The sequence below is a fragment of the Xiphophorus maculatus genome, chromosome 15 (genome assembly GCF_002775205.1).
Source record: "Xiphophorus maculatus strain JP 163 A chromosome 15, X_maculatus-5.0-male, whole genome shotgun sequence".
In the NCBI taxonomy this organism is placed as follows: Eukaryota; Metazoa; Chordata; class Actinopteri; order Cyprinodontiformes; family Poeciliidae; genus Xiphophorus; species Xiphophorus maculatus.
The window spans coordinates 2,226,027-2,245,734 of NC_036457.1; the positions used below are offsets into that span (position 1 = coordinate 2,226,027).

The 19,708-nt window shown below is 35.4% G+C and overlaps 1 long non-coding RNA gene across 2 annotated transcripts; it reads right to left on the minus strand.

Moving 5' to 3' along the window:
* Positions 1-180: 180 nt before the first annotated feature.
* On the minus strand, positions 181-10,415 carry LOC111611345. Of its 2 annotated transcripts, none has more exons than XR_002754003.1 (3): positions 10,191-10,415; positions 6,428-6,577; positions 181-306 (listed from the first exon to the last, which is right to left on the minus strand). It is a non-coding gene; the product is annotated as an uncharacterized LOC111611345 (long non-coding RNA). The 2 variants fall into 2 exon arrangements; XR_002754002.1 differs by lacking the exon at positions 10,191-10,415 and adding an exon at positions 8,609-8,842.
* Between the last annotated feature and the right edge of the window lie 9,293 nt (positions 10,416-19,708).

Sequence of the window (19,708 nt, forward strand, 5' to 3'; positions counted from 1 at the left end):
CTTGTCGATACGACCGCCTCCAGCAACGACACCTTGAACGCAGCAGCAGAGGAGGTGGCATTCAGTCACCAAACGTCGTCAACAACAACAAAAAAACGACAGAGTCCTCACCGACGACGGCTCTGTTGGCAGAAGAGATGACCTTCTTGGCGCCTGAGGGCAGCTTGACTCTGGATTTCTTGGTCTCGGGGTTGTGGTCGATGACGGTGGCGTAGTTTCCTGAGGCGCCGGCCAGCTTGCCTCTGTCGCCCGGCTTCTCCTCCAGGCAGCAGATGATGGTTCCCCGTCACGCCCACAAATATCGCCCTATCGGTATCAAACTCGGTCATGACATTGATACGCATGCCTGCTCCCGTAAAATGTTTCCGAAATTTCTCTAGGGCTTACGGTTTTCTGTCAAGATGTTTCAGAGCGAAATCATGCGCCAGGGTAACTGACAGATCTCAGATTCACTTCCATGTATTTCTGAAAAATATCTGAGCTCTGCATACACCATCTTTGTCTCATCACTGCTATTACTGTGAGTGAGCTACAGGTATGAATTGCGGTACTATGGGAGACGACAAATAGCCCTCTAATACGTTTCAAACGGATTTTGAATACATCTCTCGGTTCCTGAATGGGAAGGAGTTGTTTGGACTGCTTTTTTCATATAAACTGACTGCGTGTCTCACAAAGATAGAATTCTTTCTCCACCTCTCTGTGTCACACACACATGACAGTTAGCAGAGGATTGATAACCATAGCAACGGAACACAGGAGGGGATTGGCTGCTGGTTAGGACTACAAATACGCATCACTGTAGTTCTAATTAAAATTCAGTTAAAACAGAGGGCTGAGCTGCCATTTAGAGCTACTGGCTGTTTTGGCCAGTAAATAACGGATTTAACCCAAACACTGTTACACTGTTAGACATTTTAATTAGTGTGACCATTTAGTATGAAGCGTACGTTTTTTTTTTTTCAAAATAAAAGCCTCAATATCTCCTTCAGCTTAATGCACCAACATAGGTGGTACAATAATATTAGCCTGCATGATCTTTTTCTCTCAGGTTACGGAATGCACTGGCTTGCACAGCAACACGACAGCGTCCTTGCACAGCAAGCCAGTGCATTAGAATTAGCCTGTCACCTAATGCTAATGGATTGGATTACAAATACGCCATATCTGTAGTTCTAACTAACACTAACTGAGTGTCAGTTAGAGGGGACTAACACTAACTAAAGCCAAGAGGGGATTGGCTGCTGGTTAGGACTACAAATATGCACCACTGTAGTTCTAATTAAAATTCAGTTAAAACAGAGGGCTGAGCTGTCATTTAGAACTACTGGCCAAAAGTAAATCACCCAATCAATAGTGTTGGGTGATTTAACCCAAACACTGTTACTCATAGGATTAGTGTAGCCGTTTAAAATAAAGCTTACTTAAAATTTCAAAATGAAAGCCTGAATATTCCTCTCAGGCCTTTCAGAAAAACTAACTGCTTCAAACAGTTAAAATTATGTCTCTCCCTCTCTGTCTCACTCACATGACAGTTGAGCTGCTCTTTAGAACTACAATGACTGAAGCTTAGAACTACAACATGGCGGACACTGAGTGCCTGTAGAAAAGAAAAGGTGTGAGCTGAATAGCAGAACTACAACATGGCAGAACTGTCAGTTACTACAGAGGAGGACTGAGTTGGCCTTTAGAACTACACGTGTTTTGAGCTTTATAGAACTGATTTAACCCAATCACTGTTACACATGAGATTAGTTTGGCCCTTTGAAATGAAGCTTACTAAAAATTTCAAAATAAAAGCCTCAATATCCCCCTCAGGTTAGTGCACCGCCACAGGCGCCACTATGCTGATCTGTCTGTATTTGTGTGTGTTTGTTAGTTCTTAGAATGTCCTGTAGAGGGCACTAGACCCACATTTCTCCTGTGTCGGTACGAGAAGAGGGAAGAAGAAAAAAGAAATGGCGGACTATGCAGATTAAGCACATTTCAGCAGAACTGGAGAAGTTACTACGCATAAGTGCTGCTGTGATATGAAAGAAATCTGTTTATTTTGAACTGGATAATGTACGTTCTGTTCTGAGATTTCTCCGGTGAGTCTGTTTTATTTTCAGCTGCTTACTTACGCAGAATGGCTAGCTAGCTGGAGCTAACGTTGCTCAGTTGTTTTTTAACTGGAAAAAACCCCAACCGGAGTATAAAGTGTCGCTCTGTAAGCAGCATAGCTCTGTGAAATGGGACTGTTTATGATTATGTGATGTTTATTAAGTAATTTATTACTGAGCGTTTTTGGTTTATTTTAAACGCTAATTTGATTTTCACTGAAAAGTAATTGAAAGATTTCTATGATTTCCGTATAGCTGCCTGATCGGTTAACGCTCTGCATGTAGGTTGTTGTTTTTTTGGATGACCGATACCTGAACGAGCCAGCGGTTCCAGAACCAGGAGGGTCCCGCCGCCATCTTTGTGACTCGGACTGAAGCCTGGAAAGACGGAGGTTCTGGTGCTGCTGGATGTTTTGCGTGGACAACAGATAAGCTTATTGAACAAAAAGGGGGCCCCCAAATCTTTTCTTTATTCCACAAACTATTTGTTCATGAACATTTTCATAACGGACAACTTATGTGCACATTGACTAAACTGACTGACTGAACCGTTATATTGAAGGACTAACTGGAATATGTAATTTCTTTTGTTGAAATAAGCTTTAAAGCTACTGTTTAAAAAAACTACCCTCAATTTTCTATATATTAATTTGATATTTTTATATAAGGGTGGACAATTTAAGTTTTATACCTTAATTTTATTAAGGTAGTTAGTGTTACCTAGATTATTATTTTTTTTGTGGGGAATGAAAAATAAACTTGAGTTGTTAAAACTTTTATGCTCATCATCCTCCTGTGTGACCCTAGAACAAAAGTAACTTTCCTACAGAATTTATTGCTAATTAAATTAAGTAGTGGTTACACCTGCATTATCTTTTTCTCTCAGGTTATCATTAGCCTTTTAGTTTAAATAAGCTATTTTTCTGACTTATTAGCCATGTCTAGTAAACTGAATGGAGTAAGTCAATTATAGGCAACATCCTGATGCCCCACATACTACTGACAGCATTCATGCTAACATTAGCATTTTTGCTCATTTTAGCTGATACACTTACTTTACCATACTGAATGGTGCAAGTCCATGTTAGTCAACATTCTTGTGATTCTCCTCATGCTATTGATTACATTGCAGCTTTCTTTAGCATCGATGCTAATTTTCACCATCAGAACACTGGGTCCAAACACTTTGGCAGGCCCCGGTTAAATTTCTTCAGGAATTTTCTAGTTTCCACTTATTACTTTATTGAAGGGAAGATTTAAAATAAAAAAAAAAATCTGCCAAAATCTAAATATTTAGATACTTTAAAATTTAAAGTATTAGCATGTTCTAAAATTTAGAACGTGAACACAAAACTTAGCTTGATATATACATGTTATTTTCATCGACTGAATGATTTAATGTGTTGGAGAATTTAATTTGTACATTTACTGACCAGCAGAGGGAGCCAGAGTCCATTACCAAAGTTAAAGCTCCTGAATTTCATCTTGTTTTTACTGTAACGTGATTACGTTGTTACCCTCTTTCAGATTTGGTCTTTTCCTTTTTTCCACACTTTCAGTGCCTCTATAAATTATTCACACCCTTGGATGTTTTACCCTTCATACTGCTATTATAAATCAATCAATATCAACAGAATATGTCCGTTTTTATTGAACTTTTTTTTTTTTTACCAAATAAAGCATAAGACTGATTTCTACAAAAATAATGACAATTAAATTAAAATCTGAACCATAAAATGTGTGATTATAAATATTCACCCTCTTTAAGTGACATAATTTAACACGCTGTTGATCTGAAGCATTTAAGTAAGCCTGCAAATAACAGCTATTTAAGTATTCAATTATTATTTCTGTTATTCTGATGATTCATCAAATAAAAAATTGTCGCATTCTACAGATTTTTTATTTAACCTCTAAACTTTTTTCTTATTTCTTTTTTTTTTTTTTTTTTTACAATACTAGAAATACGTTGAGGCAAATAAACAAATAAATGAATTACTTTTGTAAGTAAGAAAAATACATATTGTATTCCCTAAAATGTAATACCAAAAACATATTTACAGGCATAAGTGTTTTTATCTTAACTTCTAAAATGTATGTAAATTTTGTATAGTTTTGACTTAATTATTACTCTGAATATGTTGGGATTTTTTTAGTGTATTCTCCAGTTAACAATCAATTACTAAATTATGTTATTTCAGTAATTGATTTCAATAAAGGTTTGATTAGCCTAAGGCAGACATTGTTAAGCAATATGCATCTGCAACATCATTGGCTGGCCAGCAGTCAGCTGACCAAACCTGCTCGAGCTATGCTTGGGTTGCTAGGTAATGGGGCTGGAACTGGCTGGGGTTGCTAGGTAACGGCGCATTGCCTGTGGAATGCAGCAGTTATCGAAATGGCAAAAAAACCCGTGAACCTACTGCCTAAAAAAAACTGGGTGGGACTTTTTTAAAGTGCTTGGGACGTTTTTAGAAGAGTTGAGACCCAAATGGAATTATTAAAAATGTTCAAAATATAAAAGTAGCGTAATAGGTTCCCTTTTTAGTGCAAGAACTGCACCTGGATAACACTCTGTTTGTCAGAGTTGTCTAAGGGAATTTAATTTATAAATAATCTGTGTCAGATGTGTGGCGTCTTGAATCAAGATGAAAATAATCCCCAGAATATGAATCAATAACACTGTAGACACTCCCTGCTTGATGAAGAATCTCCGAGCCAAACCAGGGTTCATTTTCCAGAAGTGTCATGACTCCACCCACGTTTTCATAAAGTTTCACTGGAATACTTTAGGGCTAGGTTCAGATTTCTTTTAAGCATCAAAGCTGAATTGGTAAAAAGCAGACCAGTCACTAAGACAAACATAATCAGATCTTTTTGTTTAAAAAACAGATTTTTTTTTTAACCTTCCTTTAAAAGACCAAATTTGGGTCAATTCATGTTTGATCACTTCAGAAGACAATGCATTTACTTATGTTCACTTCCTGAACCACAACCACCAAATCCCACATTTTAATGATACAGCTAAACTGTAAACAGTTTAAAGTCTCCAAAAAACATGAGAAACACGTGTTCACACTCTGACAGACGCTCTGCAGGCCTTGGAGGAGGATTACAGGTGTTACAACTGTCAGACAGCCAGGTATGTCTCGACTTCCTCAATATGAATCTGAAGCTCTGAGAGCTCAGAGGTCATTTAAAACCAGGCTGCTTCAATCGGCAACAGGATCTTTCATATAAATTACAAATAGTTTTTTTGTTTTTGCTTTTTTGTCCCATTAAGTGTTTCAGATCAAAATATGACCTAAATAAATGCAGAATGCGGCTAACATGTCAAATGGCAAATAATATGTCGTATTTGCTGAATTATTTGAATTCATCCACTTCAGAATACATCCATTTATGCTCCATTGTACACAAAATTGTATTACTTGTGGGGTTTTTTTTTTGGTTAGAGATGATAAATTTGACCTATATTGTAAATCTAGCTATGATGCAAATTGGATCCACCAGGCATTGAAGGAATGACACTGAATTTTCAATCTCATTATGCTTATTTTATTAATGTTGCTCTTTCTCAAGCACGATTTTGAAGTTGTGTTTGAAAAACCATAGCTTTTTCATAATTAGTGTTTCAAATACATTAACTATATCCCTTGTGGTTCTTTCTCCTCCTTTCCTTAAAACTGATTATGAAATCAGTTTTATAAATTGATTTTCATCCTGCAAATACTGAAAAAAATAATTTCAGTCTTAGAAACGCTTATGCCATGTTTCATGAAAAAATATTAATGTAAGGGGAAGTACTTTTGTAAATAATTATTTGTTCACCAATAATTATATAGTTTTTGTAGTCTGAAGTAATCCTTTAAATTCAAAGTTGCAAAATCAAAACACATGCACAAAATATACTCTTTCTACAATTATACCTAAATTTTATATATTACTTCTTAATACTAATGTTATTCATTTTCATTCCTTGGTTGCCTAGAGTTGCTAAAAAGCTTCAAACCAAAACTTATAAATAATTTTATTCACAATATGTTTTTTTAATATACAATATGTAGAAGACCTGATCCAGCTTATATAGTTTTATTGCAGAATCTATTTCAGGATTAATATTAATTACTGAGTTTATCAGAAAAATTCAATAAAGCATGTGTAGTTCATATTCTGACCACTAGATGGCGTAAATAAGTAGAGTACTTAAATGATTGCCTAGACACCCACTTAGACAGAAACGATTTCATATTCTTATTCTCAATTTTAATCCAACATTTGATCATTTCAAATTATTTTTATGATACTTAACAGAAGTTGAGCACCTGAAAGGAGATGGTTGTTGATTTGTTAGCTGAAATCAGTTATGGAGCTTTGACAGAAAAAACTTGACAGGCCTCTTTGAAAAGCATCGCCTCAGTTTGTCCACTAGATGGCAGTGCAGCAACATGGTGCCAGGTGAAAATGTCCAGCAGCTGTAAAAGTAAAAGAGAAAGTTTCTCTGTTAAGACAAACTTTTTCTTTTCTTTTGTTTTGCAATTAGCCCAGAAAAGCAACAAGTTTCACATTATTGCCAAATGTCAAATTTATTTTTATAGCACATTCCCAACAGCACAGAGTAAAAAGCAAACCAAATGCTAAAAGGCGTCAAAGTTAGTGGTTGTTTTCTTCTTCGGTCAGCCGTTAAAATAGTTTAATACCACAAACTGATCTTTTATGTGTTTTAATTGAAATCCCCAGTTTTACTGTTTCAGCAAGAAATAGGAGCTTGTTTCTAATAAATAATTCCTTAATATTGATTTTTTTTTTTTAAATATGCATCTTCCACTGGCAGATTATTTGACTCTTCTTGTTAAAAGTGAACAAACCTGCAAGTACATTTTATTAGTATTAAGGAATTATTTCCTTAAAACAAGCTACTATATTGTGCTGAAAAATACTTGTAGGTTAGTTTTGTCTTATTTCAATCCTACTAAGATTTTTGACTAAACTAGACCAAAAATTGTTGGTAATAGTTTGTGTTTTTGCAGTGCATTTTATTTCTAACTGTTGAAAAATGGACATCTGTTAAATTAGAAATACACAATAGTAGTGATGCCAGTAATGGTTGGTTTTGTAATCAATTCTATAGATCAGTGTTTCCCAACCCTGGTCCTCAAGGCCCACTGTCCTACATGGTTTAGAGGTTTCCCTGCTTTAATGTGCCTGATTCAACTGATTGCAGCTCAACAAACGCCTGTTAATCAGTCATCAATTGAAATCAGCTGGTCTGAAGCAAGGAAATACCTAAAACATGCAGGGCAGTGAGCCTTGAGGACCAGGGTTGGGAAACAACCAATAGAATAATAATAATAATTATTATTGTTATTTGCGGGGACTTTCCATATAATAATAGATTATTCTATTACAATAGAATAATCTATTATTATTCTATTGTAATCGAATAATAGATTATAAAAGAGTAAATTAAAATAAGAGTAAAATTATGACATAAATTCATTTTTAAATTAGAAAATTAACATTATATTTCCTAAACTGTAATACACTGAAACATATTTACATACAAAGTTAATTGATTACGATTCTGTTTCAGCAAACCATTTCTGCTCTAGATGTTCATGTTATTTACAACATGAGGAGAAGATCATGGAAATTTGGTGTTTTTCTGCTAAAGTTGCTTTAATGTGTAATATTGTTGATTTCCCGTTACCTGAGCAGAGTCATGGGAAGAGAAACCTCTCTCTCTCACACACACACATGCACATGTGCACACACACACACACACAGACACCTAGAGAAAATTTAGAGAGAGACCAATTAACCTGACAGTCATGTTTCTGGACTGTGGAAGGAAGCCGGAGAACCCGGAAAGAACCCTCACATGCACAGGTAGAACATGCAAACTCCTTGCAGAAAGACCCTGGGCTGGGAATCAAAAAGAGAGACATTTTTGCTGCTATGCAACAGTGCTACCAGCTGCGCCACTGTGCAGCTCGTAATACTTTAATTGATACAATATTTAAAATCCCAATGAAATACAATTAAAAAATTTTAATTCAAAGATACTTCATTAATCCCAAAGGGAAATTTAATTAAATTAAACTCATTTTTATTAGTAATGTGACAAAATATTAAGAGTATTAATAAGTTTACATTTAAATGTGTATTTAAAAAAAATATCTTACTTGGCCCATCAATATTTTTTTTCCGGCTCTCTGGTCTGAAACCACTCAACTTTGAACTTTAAGTAAAAGTTCAAGCAAAATAATTTCTTTTTCAGATTAAAGTTAAAGATTTGTATATTAAATACATCATAAAGTGTCACTTTCTGACATTTTTACTCTTCAATTTATTCATATATTGTGACAAACATGGTTTTTATGATTATTTAGCCTTAGAAATCCATTCTTTAATAAATGAGCATTAATTAAAATCTTTATTTTTTTTAACACTTTTTGAATTAAAAATCAACATTTTAGCACCAGTAGAGCTTTTTATCTGCTTACCTGTAAGCTCTGCAGGCCTCCATAAGCCGTAAACAGAGACAGAAATCCAATGGAGACCACCAACACATTCTTAAAGTTTCGGCTGATCATGATGGTCTTCTCCTTATTTTATTTTTTTAAAATAAAAATAAGACAATGAAGCTTTTAAGAGAAATGAAAACCAAAAAGTCCCGGTGGGGTTTAATTTAGCCGCTCTGCTCAAGAGCAAAGTCAGAGGAAGGCTGCTTATGCTGCAATGATTCTGCCTCTGATAAAGTCGTACAGTTAAAATAGCTCAGGACAAAGTCCAACACTCTACCCCCCTCCCCACACACACACACACACACACACACGCGTGCGTGTTTGCGTGGCTATCTTTGTGGGTGCTTTCCATTGACTTCCATTCATTTCTATAGCCTAAACCAGGGGTCTCAAACTCCAGTTCTCGAGGGCCGCAGTCCTGCAGTTTTTAGATGTGCCACAGGTACAAAACACTGGAATGAAATGACTTAATTACCTCCTCCTTGTGTAGATCAGTTTTCCAGACCCTTAATGACCTAATTATTCTGTTCAGGTGTGGTGCAGCAGAGGCACATCTAAAAGTTGCAGGACTGCGGCCCTCGAGGCCTGGAGTTTGAGACCCCTGGCCTAAACCTTACCCTTACCTTTTCCCTAACCCTATCCATTACATGCCTAACTCTAACCCTAACCAAAACTCAATTCACACCTTAGCCCTAAATCTGACCCCTGACCCAAAAACAGCGTTTCCCCTTGTGGGGACGAGGGTTCGGTCCCCACAAGTAGCAGTGTGTCCCCATAACGTAGTATATGTCAGGAAAATGGTCCCCACAAGGTATTAGAAACAAGCGCACACACACACAGACATCTAGAGAAAATTTAGAGAGACCAATTAACCTGACAGTCATGTTTCTGGACTGTGGGAGGAAGCCGGAGAACCCGGAAAGAACCCACGCATGCACCGGGAGAACATGCAAACTCCATGCAAAAAGACCCCGGGCCGGAAATCAGAACGAGAGACCTCTTTGCTGCTAGGCAACAGTGCTACCAGCTGCGCCACTGTGCAGCTTGTAATACTTTAATTGATACAATATCAAAAATCCCAATAAAATACAATTAAAAAATCTTAATTCAAAGATACTTCATTAATCCCAAAGGGAAATTTAATTACATTAAATTAAACACATTTTTATTAGTAATGTGACAAAATATTAAGAGTATTAATAAGTTTACATTTAAATGTGTATTTAATAAAATATCTTACTTGGCCCATCAATATTTTTTCCGGCTCTCTGGTCTGAAACCACTCAGTATTTTGAACTTTAAGTAAAAATTTAAGCAAAATAATTTCCTTTTCAGATTAAAGTTAAAGATTTGTATATGAAATACATCATATAGTGCCACTTTCTGACATTTTTACACTTCAATTTATTCATATATTGTGACAAACATGGTTTTTATGATTATTTAGTCTTTGAAATCCATTCTTTAATAAATGAGCATTAATTAAAATTGTAATGTTTTTTAGCACTTTTTGAATTAAAATTCAACATTTTAGCACCAGTAGAGCTTTTTATCTGCTTACCTGTAAGCTCTGCAGGCCTCCATAAGCCGTGAACAGAGACAGAAATCCAATGGAGACCACCAACACATTCTTAAAGTTTCGGCTGATCATGATGGTCTTCTTCTTTTTTTTTTTTTTTTAAATAAAAATAAGACAATGAAGCTTTTAAGAGAAATTAAAACCAAAAAGTCCCGGTGGGGTTTAATTTAGCCGCTCTGCTCAAGAGCAAAGTCAGAGGAAGGCTGCTTATGCTGCAATGATTCTGCCTCTGATAAAGTTGTACAGTTAAAATAGCTCAGGACAAAGTCCAACCCTCTACCCCCCTCCCCACACACACGCGTGTTTGCCTGGCTATCTTTGTGAGAACTTTCCATCGACTTCCATTCATTTCTACAGCCTAAACCTTACCCTTATCCTAACCCTATCCATTACATACCTAACCGAAACTCAATTCACACCTTAGTCCTCAATTTGACCCTGGACCCAAAAACAACGTTTCCTGTTGTGAAAATGAATATATCTGAAAGGTTATGTTTTTATATTATTATTCTTTCGTGTTTTTTATTAGGCTCCTTTTCTTTTATGGTACATTAACTGTTCCAGGACATGGGGACAGCGGTGACCAGAAGCTTGTGACTCGCTGAGATGATATTCGCAGAGAGAAACAGGAAACAATGCCACGTCAATAGTCACACTCAGTCTTAAAGAAAAGAGCTTGTATTTAAAGGATGTGTAATCAATTAGGCCACGTTGCAGCTGTTTAGAGCTACAATGTTCATGTGATTAGGTCATACTCTGTTTCAATAAAAGGTAGTTGCGGACTGAGAGCTGGCGGAGTTGATCCCAGACAGTTGTTTGATGGTGGCTCTCCGTGTCAGACTTCTCTCCTCTCTTCTGCAGAAAGCAACTTGTGTTCTTAGTTGATTCCTTACAGGTTGGGAGCCAACATAGACCTAACATTTTCCCTTGTGGGGACCAGGCTTCGGTCCCCACAAGTAGCAGTGTGTCCCCATAACGTAGTATATGTCAGGAAAATGTTCCCCACAAGGTATTAGAAACAAACACACACACACACACCTAGAGAAAATTTAGAGAGACCAATTAACCTGACAGTCATGTTTTTGGACTGTGGGAGGAAGCCGGAGAATCACACACACACACACACACACACACCATTTAGAAGGTTTGATCCCTGCTGATTACTTATCACCATCTAAATCTTTCATAAAAATCTTTTCTGTTTCTTCCCTCTCTCTTTTATTTTTAAAAATGTTTCATTTAAAAGCTTTAAAATCCAGATTTGCATGTTTTTGTTGTTTTTGTCAACAACAAATCAGAAATATATGATTTCTGATCATAAATGATATCAATTGCCAATTTGGGATACAAATTAATCTGAATCTATATATATACAGTACGGACCAAAAGTTTGGACACACCTTTTAACTCAATGAGTTTCCTTTATTTTCATGACTATTGACATTGTAGATTCACACTGAAGGCATCAAAACTATGAATAACATGTGGAAATATGCACTAAACAAAAAAGTGTAAAACAACTGAAAATACTCCTTATATTCTAGTTTCTTCAAAGTAGCAACCTTTTGCTGTGATTACTGCTTTGCACACACTCTGCATTTTCTTGATGAGCTTCAAGAGGTCGTCACCTGAAATGGTTTTCACTTCATAGGTCAACCTGCCCTGTCAGGTTAATAAGTGGGATTTCTTGCCTTATAAATAGTCATGAAAATAAAGAAAATCCATTGAATTAGAGAGGTGTGTCCAAACATTTGGTCTGTACTGTATATATATATATATCTATATATATATATATATATATATATATATATATAGATATATATATATATATATATATAGATATATATATATATAGAAATAAATACAAATAATCATTAAAGGTAAAGTAGATACATTTGGAGGAAGTGGCAGTGAGCAGAAGTTTACAGCATGTGGATCTTTTTACGGGAATGCCAACTCAGTTTTACAATGCAACGTGTTTACAGGAATGAAACAAACTTTGATGTTTTTCACCAGGATTCAAAGTCAGTCAGATTCCAGGTGAACGCCTCACATATCAGCTGACCCATTTGATAAAAACTGGACTGGGCAGTAAGAGAAAAGATGACATATTTTAAATGAAACCTAATCAGTAATGATATTAGTAAAGTTGGAGTTTATTAATATAGCTGCTCGTGTTGGGAATATAGTATTTTTGGTTTAAAACTGACTAGCATTTATAGTAATTTATGATTTAATTAACTTTGATAGACATGATGTTGCCAGTTTGGTGATTTTGTGTGTTTTTAGCACTTTTTGAATGAAAAAATTCAAAAATTTGTTGGAATATACTGTAAATAAGACAATTAATTGGTAATTATATTACCAATTAAATTTAATTGGTAAAAATAAATATTACAAAATAAACATTGTTCAAATTTTCCTAAAAGAGTTTAGGGTTTGACAACTACATTCAAATTTCCAAGATTACATTTTATTTTCCCATTAGTTTCATGTTTTATATAACTAATGTTTTATATATAACCAATATAAAACTGTATATTTTATGTATAACTAACATAAAACATTAGTTTCATGTTTTATGTAACTAAGACAATAATACGGTCTGAAACCAAGTTCAAGTTTGGTTTCAGTCCGTATAAGAAATTCTTCAAGGTTTCGAGGATTTTAGTTTATTTTAAATAACTAGCTTTTATCTATGGAGTCTATGGAGTTTACAAACTACATATTTAGCTCATAGTGAATATTTAGTCTAACTAAGCTTCCTAACCAAATATTTAGCTTGATTATAATTGGCTTTCCAACTACATATTTTGTGTGTAGCTAAATATTTAGCTTGTTAACTAAATGTTTGCAAACTAAATATTTTGTTTGCAAGCTTATTTAACCAGCTTTGGAGCTAAATATCTATCTTGCTAAAAAACTATTTAGCTTGCCAACAATATTTATTTAGTTAGGAGCAAATTATTTAGCTTGATAAATATTTTGTTTGTAGCTAATTACTAATTAACAAGCTAAATATTTAATTGAAATGCGCAGTTAAACAACTTTGAAGATAAATATTTAGCTTGCTAACAAAATATTTAGTTTTCAGGGAATTATTTAGCTAGCTAAATAAACATTTAGCTTAATAACTAAATATTTTATTTGGAGCTAATTAATTAGCTTGTTAACAAGCTAGCTAAATATTAGCCAAAGCTAAATATTTGATTGACAAGCTGAGTTAACCAACTTTGAAGCTAAATATTTAGCTTACTAACAAAATATTTAGCTGACTAACAATATATTTAGTTTGGAGCAAATTATTTAGCTTGCTAGCTGTAAATTTAGTTAGCAAGCCAAGTATTTTTTAGAAAGCTTAAGCTTTGAAGCAAAAAATATTTAGCCTGCTAACTAAATATTTTGTTTAGAGCTAATTATTTAGCTTGTTGACTACATACGTAGTTAACAAGCTAAATATTCAATTGAGAAGTTTAGTTAAAAAGCTTTGAAGCTAAATATTTAGTTTGCTAACTAAATATTTAGCCTCCTAGCTAAATATTTTAACAAGTTAACTAGTTTGTTTGCAAGTTTAGCAAACAAGCTTTGAATCTAAATATTGAACATGCTAATAAAATATTTAGTTTGGATCTAAATCTGTAGCTTGATAGCTAAATGGTTCATTTGCAAGCTAAATATCTTGTTAGCAAGCTTAGTTAAGTTGGGGCTAAATATGTAGTTGTGAAGATGTAGGGAAGAAAACACCTGAAGCTACCCAGAGTACCAGCAGCTAGTTACCATTGAAGCCAACCACAACTGCCTAGTCAAAGTATGGCCTTTTCATTTTCCCTTGCAGAGCTGAATAGCATTGATATAAGAGATGTAATTGTGTAATATGTGCGACCCTTGAATAGCGCCTTGAGGAACCCCACATATTTTTATTTACTTTTGTTTGTTTCTTCAGTTTCTTTTGCTCAAATGACACAACGTACACATAAACATCCCCATTAAAGCTTTTAATGGTTTTATACCTTTTGTACAAAACAACCATATTGAATGATGCACTTTGGTCGAGCTTTTTAAACATTTTCATTGCCTGGAAGATTGGTCACGTTTTGGTCATTTGCTTTTATGCTCTCAGTGAAACAACCAGCAGAGATTTATCCCCTCTACCAGGTTTATTGTCCTCAGTTTGACCAAACATTGAATCCTACACCAGCAATAAATATAAATATACATAAATAAAACCACAATACATACAAATAACCTTTTTGAGGTTAATTTAAATGACAAAAAGGTGAGAGAGTGACTAGTGACGTAATCAGTGTCAATAAAACACTGGGTCTAAGTGGTGGGTAGAAACGACTCAACATCATAAAAGATAGTAACTAAGACGACATGTTTCACTCTAACAACATCCTTACGTTCAAACCTGATTACTAACAAATATTTAATTTTCTAAACGGATTATCTTTCTAAAAATAAAAAAAGAGTTTTTTTCCTTTCATCCTCTGGTGTAAACTGTATTTTTACACCAGACAAAAAGCTATAAACTGTACATCCATTCCGGTACTATTTGTCCTATCTTATTCAGTTTATGGATTTCCTGCCTCACCCTGTTAGGAAACAATTACGTGTGGCTGTAAAGACTTGTTTCTGATAAAAACACCTTTTGTTATCTTTTAAGATATCGCAGTTAACTTAAGATAGTCTGTTGAAATCTGCTGCTTAAGGGATTTTTTGGGTTTTACATTATGGTAATAAAAAAGCTTATATTTTACACTTATTATTTTATAGAAGGGAAGATTTAAAATAAAAAAAATTCTGCTAAGAATTAAAATTTAGAACATGAACAAAAAACATAGCTTTATATATACAAGTTATTTTCATCGACTGAATGATTTAATGCAGGGGTGTCCAAACTTTTTTTAGTGAGGGCCAAATACAGAAAAATAAACAAAGGGCCGGGCCACACACTAGAGGTGACATATTGACACATGAACACTGTGTGTATTTCTAACTCACCTATAATGTGAATAACATTGCACTCAGTGGGAGTAGTGATGCTGTCCTTTGGATTGAAGGATGGCTGACATGTCAGGAGAAAGTGGTTGAGACACGAAGGACTTCATAGAGATGGCTATCGGTCATTCTGGTTCTCAGTCTGCTTTTGTTCTGATTTAACAGAGAAAATGTGTGTTCACATACGTATGTATGTTGAGCCGAACAGGCTCATCATTCTTTTTGTGTGGCGTCTCATCAGAGGAAACTTGGCATTATCCAAACTCTGATAGAATTCAGAGAGGGAGAGAAGCTGATGTTGAATTTTCATAGAATCATCACATTGCATTTCAATCAGTTCTAACTGCAGACTCTTTTCCACTTTTTCTGCATCCACCAGGAAGGGGGTCGAGAACAGCTTGATTTGTTTTTCCATGACAGAAAAATCTTGGAAACGCTGGTTGACTTCTGTCACGAGAGATGCAACCACGGACACATATTTCTCCTTTGTAGCAGAAAGGTCGGCCTTTGGAATAGCAGACTTGATTTCAGACAGCGCAGGGAAGTGTGCAGCATTAAAGCCTCGTAGTTGTGTCTCAAACAGGCGGAGCTTTACGCAGAAGACTTTCATGTGCGTATACAGGTGTGGCACCAGCTGTTCTTTGCCTGGTAGGTTTTTGCTCAGTGTATTCAGATGATGCGTAAGATCAACTAAAACTGCCAGGTCTGCCAGCCACAGAGGGTCACTTAGTTCATGAAGAGGTCGGCCCTTCTCTTTTAAAAATTGGTCGATTTCTGATCTCAGCGAATAAAACCGCTGCCGCACAGAGCCGCGGCTGAGCCAGCGCACATCAGAGTGGTAGAGTACATCCCCGTATTCAGCGTCCACGTCAGAAAGGAAAGCCTGAAATTCTCTATGGTACAGTCCTCTAGCTCGAATTATGTTGACAGTTTTTATGACAGTGTTCATCACTTTGCCCAGCTGGACAGTCTTGGCACACAGTGCTTCTTGGTAGATTTTACAGTGCATCCCAACAGCCTCACCTCCACTCTCTTTTATCTTAGCGCACACCAACGATGCCATTCCTTTGCGCTAGCCCATCATGGCCGGAGCTCCATCTGTTGTTACTCCACAGAGCTTGTCCCACTTAAGCCTCATCTTTTCAACTGCTTCTGACACAGCTTCAAAAATATCTTTTCCCGTCGTTGTGCCTTTTAGGCTCATCGTATCAAGCAGCTCCTCCGTACAGCAAAAATGATCATCTACTCCCCGCAAAAAAATTAACAGTTGCGCAGTGTCTGTGGCATCTGTTCTCTCATTGCATGCTATTGCGTAAAATTCAAAAGCACAAGCTTTGTCTCTTAACTGAAGTTTCAAGTCAGCTGACAAGTCCTCGATTCTCCACACCACTGTATTTCTGGATAAGCTCACATTGTTGAAATCAGGCACTTTTTCTGGGCACATTATTTCTGTGACGTTGATGAGGCACTGCTTTATGAAATCACCGTCTGAAAATGGTTTGCCGTGCTGGGCAATAAGTTTAGCAACTTCATAACTTGCTGTTGTGGCGTTTTCCTGTGTTTTGTTGGCACAAAAAAAAACTGCTGTTGAGCTTGCAGGCTAGGTCCCATTTGCTTAACTTTCTGTGTTCGTTCGGCACCAGTGTACGATGTGTAGCTCTGATGTTTGGTCTCATAGTGCCAACGGACATCATACTCTAAAACGTTCAAAATAAAAAATTTGCATAATAGGTTCCCTTTTTAGTGCAAGAACTGCACCTGGATAACACTCTGGTTGTCAGAGTTATCTAAGGGAATTTAATTGATAAAATAATCTGTGTCAGATGTGTGGCGTCTTGAATCAAGATGAAAATAATCCCCAGAATATGAATCAATAACACTGTTAGACACTCCCTGCTTGATAAAGAATCTCCGAGCCAAAACCAGGGTTCATTTTCCAGAAGTGTCATGACTCCACCCACGTTTTCATAAAGTTTCACTGGAATACTTTAGGGCTAGGTTCAGATTTCTTTTTTAAGCATCAAGGCTGAATTGGTAAAAAGCAGACCAGTCAATTAAGACAAGAAACATAAATAATTAGATATTTTTGTTTAATAAACAGATTTTCTTTTCTTTAGCCTTCCTTTAAAATGACCAAACTTGGGTCAGTTCGTGTTTTGATCACTTCAGAAGACGATGCATCGACACATTTGAATGATTACAGCTAAACTGTAAACAGTTTAAAGTCTCCAAAACATGAGAAACACGTGTTCACACTCTGACAGACGCTCTGCAGGCCTTGGAGGAGGATTACAGGTGTTACACTGTCAGACAGCCAGGTATGTCTCGACTTCCTCAATATGAATCTGAAGCCCTGAGAGCTCAGAGGTCATTTAAAACCAGGCTGCTTCAATCGGCAACAGGATAAATAAATTAAATAAATTACAAATAGTTTTTTTGTTTTTGCTTTTTTGTCCCATTAAGTGTTTCAGATCAAAATATGACCTAAATAAATGCAGAATGCGGCTAACATGTCAAATGGCAAATAGCTAAATATGTCGTATTTGTTGAATTATTTTACTTCATCCACTTCAGAATATATCGATTTATGCTCCATTGTACACAAAATTGTATTACTTGTGGGGTTTTTTTTGGTTAGAGATGATAAATTTGACCTATATTGTAAATTTAGGTATGATGCAAATTAGATCCACCAGGCATTTAAGGAATGAAACTGAATTTTCAATGTCATTATGCTTGTTTTATTAATGTTGCTCTTTCTCAAGCATGATTTTGAAGTTGTGTTTGAAAAACCATAGCTTTTTCATAATTATGGTTTCAAATACATTAACTATATCCCTTGTGGTTCTTTCTCCTCCTTTCCTTAAAACTGATTATGAAATCAGTTTTATGAATTAATTTTCATCCTGCAAATACTGAATAAAATAATTTCAGTCTTAGAAACGCTTATTCCATGTTTCATGAAAAAATATTAATGTAAGGGGAAGTACTTTTGTAAATAATTATTTGTTCACCAATAATTAGTTTTTGTAGTCTGAAGTAATCCTTTAAATTCAAAGTTGCAAAATCAAAACACATGCACAAAATGTACTCTTTCTACAATTATACCTAAATTTTATATATTACTTCTTTTTTTTTTTTTTTTTTTTTTTTGTAACCCCTCCAGGGGGTCTTTTTGTGGGCTCTAGTGTCCCTTTTCATGAAGTAGGCTGACAGGAAAGGGGGAGGGAGAGGGGGGAAGACATGCGGTAAATGTCGCCGGGTCCGGGAGTCGAACCCGCGACAGCCGCGTCGAGGACTTGAGGCCTCCAAATGTGGGTCGCGCTAACCCCTACGCCACCACGGCACGCCCCATATATTACTTCTTAATACTAATGTTATTCATTTTCATTCCTTGGTTGCCTAGAGTTGCTAAAAAGCTTCAAACCAAAACTTATAAATAATTTTATTCACAATATGTTTTTTTAATATACAATATGTAGAAGACCTGATCCAGCTTATATAGTTTTATTGCAGAATCTATTTCAGGATTTATATTAATTACTGAGTTTATCAGAAAAATTCAATAAAGCATGTGTAGTTCATATTCTGACCACTAGATGGCGTAAATAAGTAGAGTACTTAAATGATTGCCTAGACACCCACTTAGACAGAAACGATTTCATATTCTTATTCTCAATTTTAATCCAACATTTGATCATTTTCAAATTATTTTTATGATACTTAACAGAAGTTGAGCACCTGAAAGGAGATGGTTGTTGATTTGTTAGCTGAAATCAGTTATGGAGCTTTGACAGAAAAAACTTGACAGGCCTCTTTGAAAAGCATCGCCTCAGTTTGTCCACTAGATGGCAGTGCAGCAACATGGTGCCAGGTGAAAATGTCCAGCAGCTGTAAAAGTAAAAGAGAAAGTTTCTCTGTTAAGACAAACTTTTTTCTTTTCTTTTGTTTTGCAATTAGCCCAGAAAAGCAACAAGTTTCACATTATTGCCAAATGTCAAATTTATTTTTATAGCACATTCCCAACAGCACAGAGTAAAAAGCAAACCAAATGCTAAAAGGCGTCAAAGTTAGTGGTTGTTTTCTTCTTCGGTTCAGCCGTTAAAATAGTTTAATACCACAAACTGATCTTTTATGTGTTTTAATTGAAATCCCCAGTTTTACTGTTTCAGCAAGAAATAGGAGCTTGTTTCTAATAAATAATTCCTTAATATTGATTTTTTTTTTAAATATGCATCTTCCACTGGCAGATTATTTGACTCTTCTTGTTAAAAGTGAACAAACCTGCAAGTACATTTTATTAGTATTAAGGAATTATTTCCTTAAAACAAGCTACTATATTGTGCTGAAAAATACTTGTAGGTTAGTTTTGTCTTATTTCAATCCTACTAAGATTTTTGACTAAACTAGACCAAAAATTGTTGGTAATAGTTTGTGTTTTTGCAGTGCATTTTATTTCTAACTGTTGAAAAATGGACATCTGTTAAATTAGAAATACA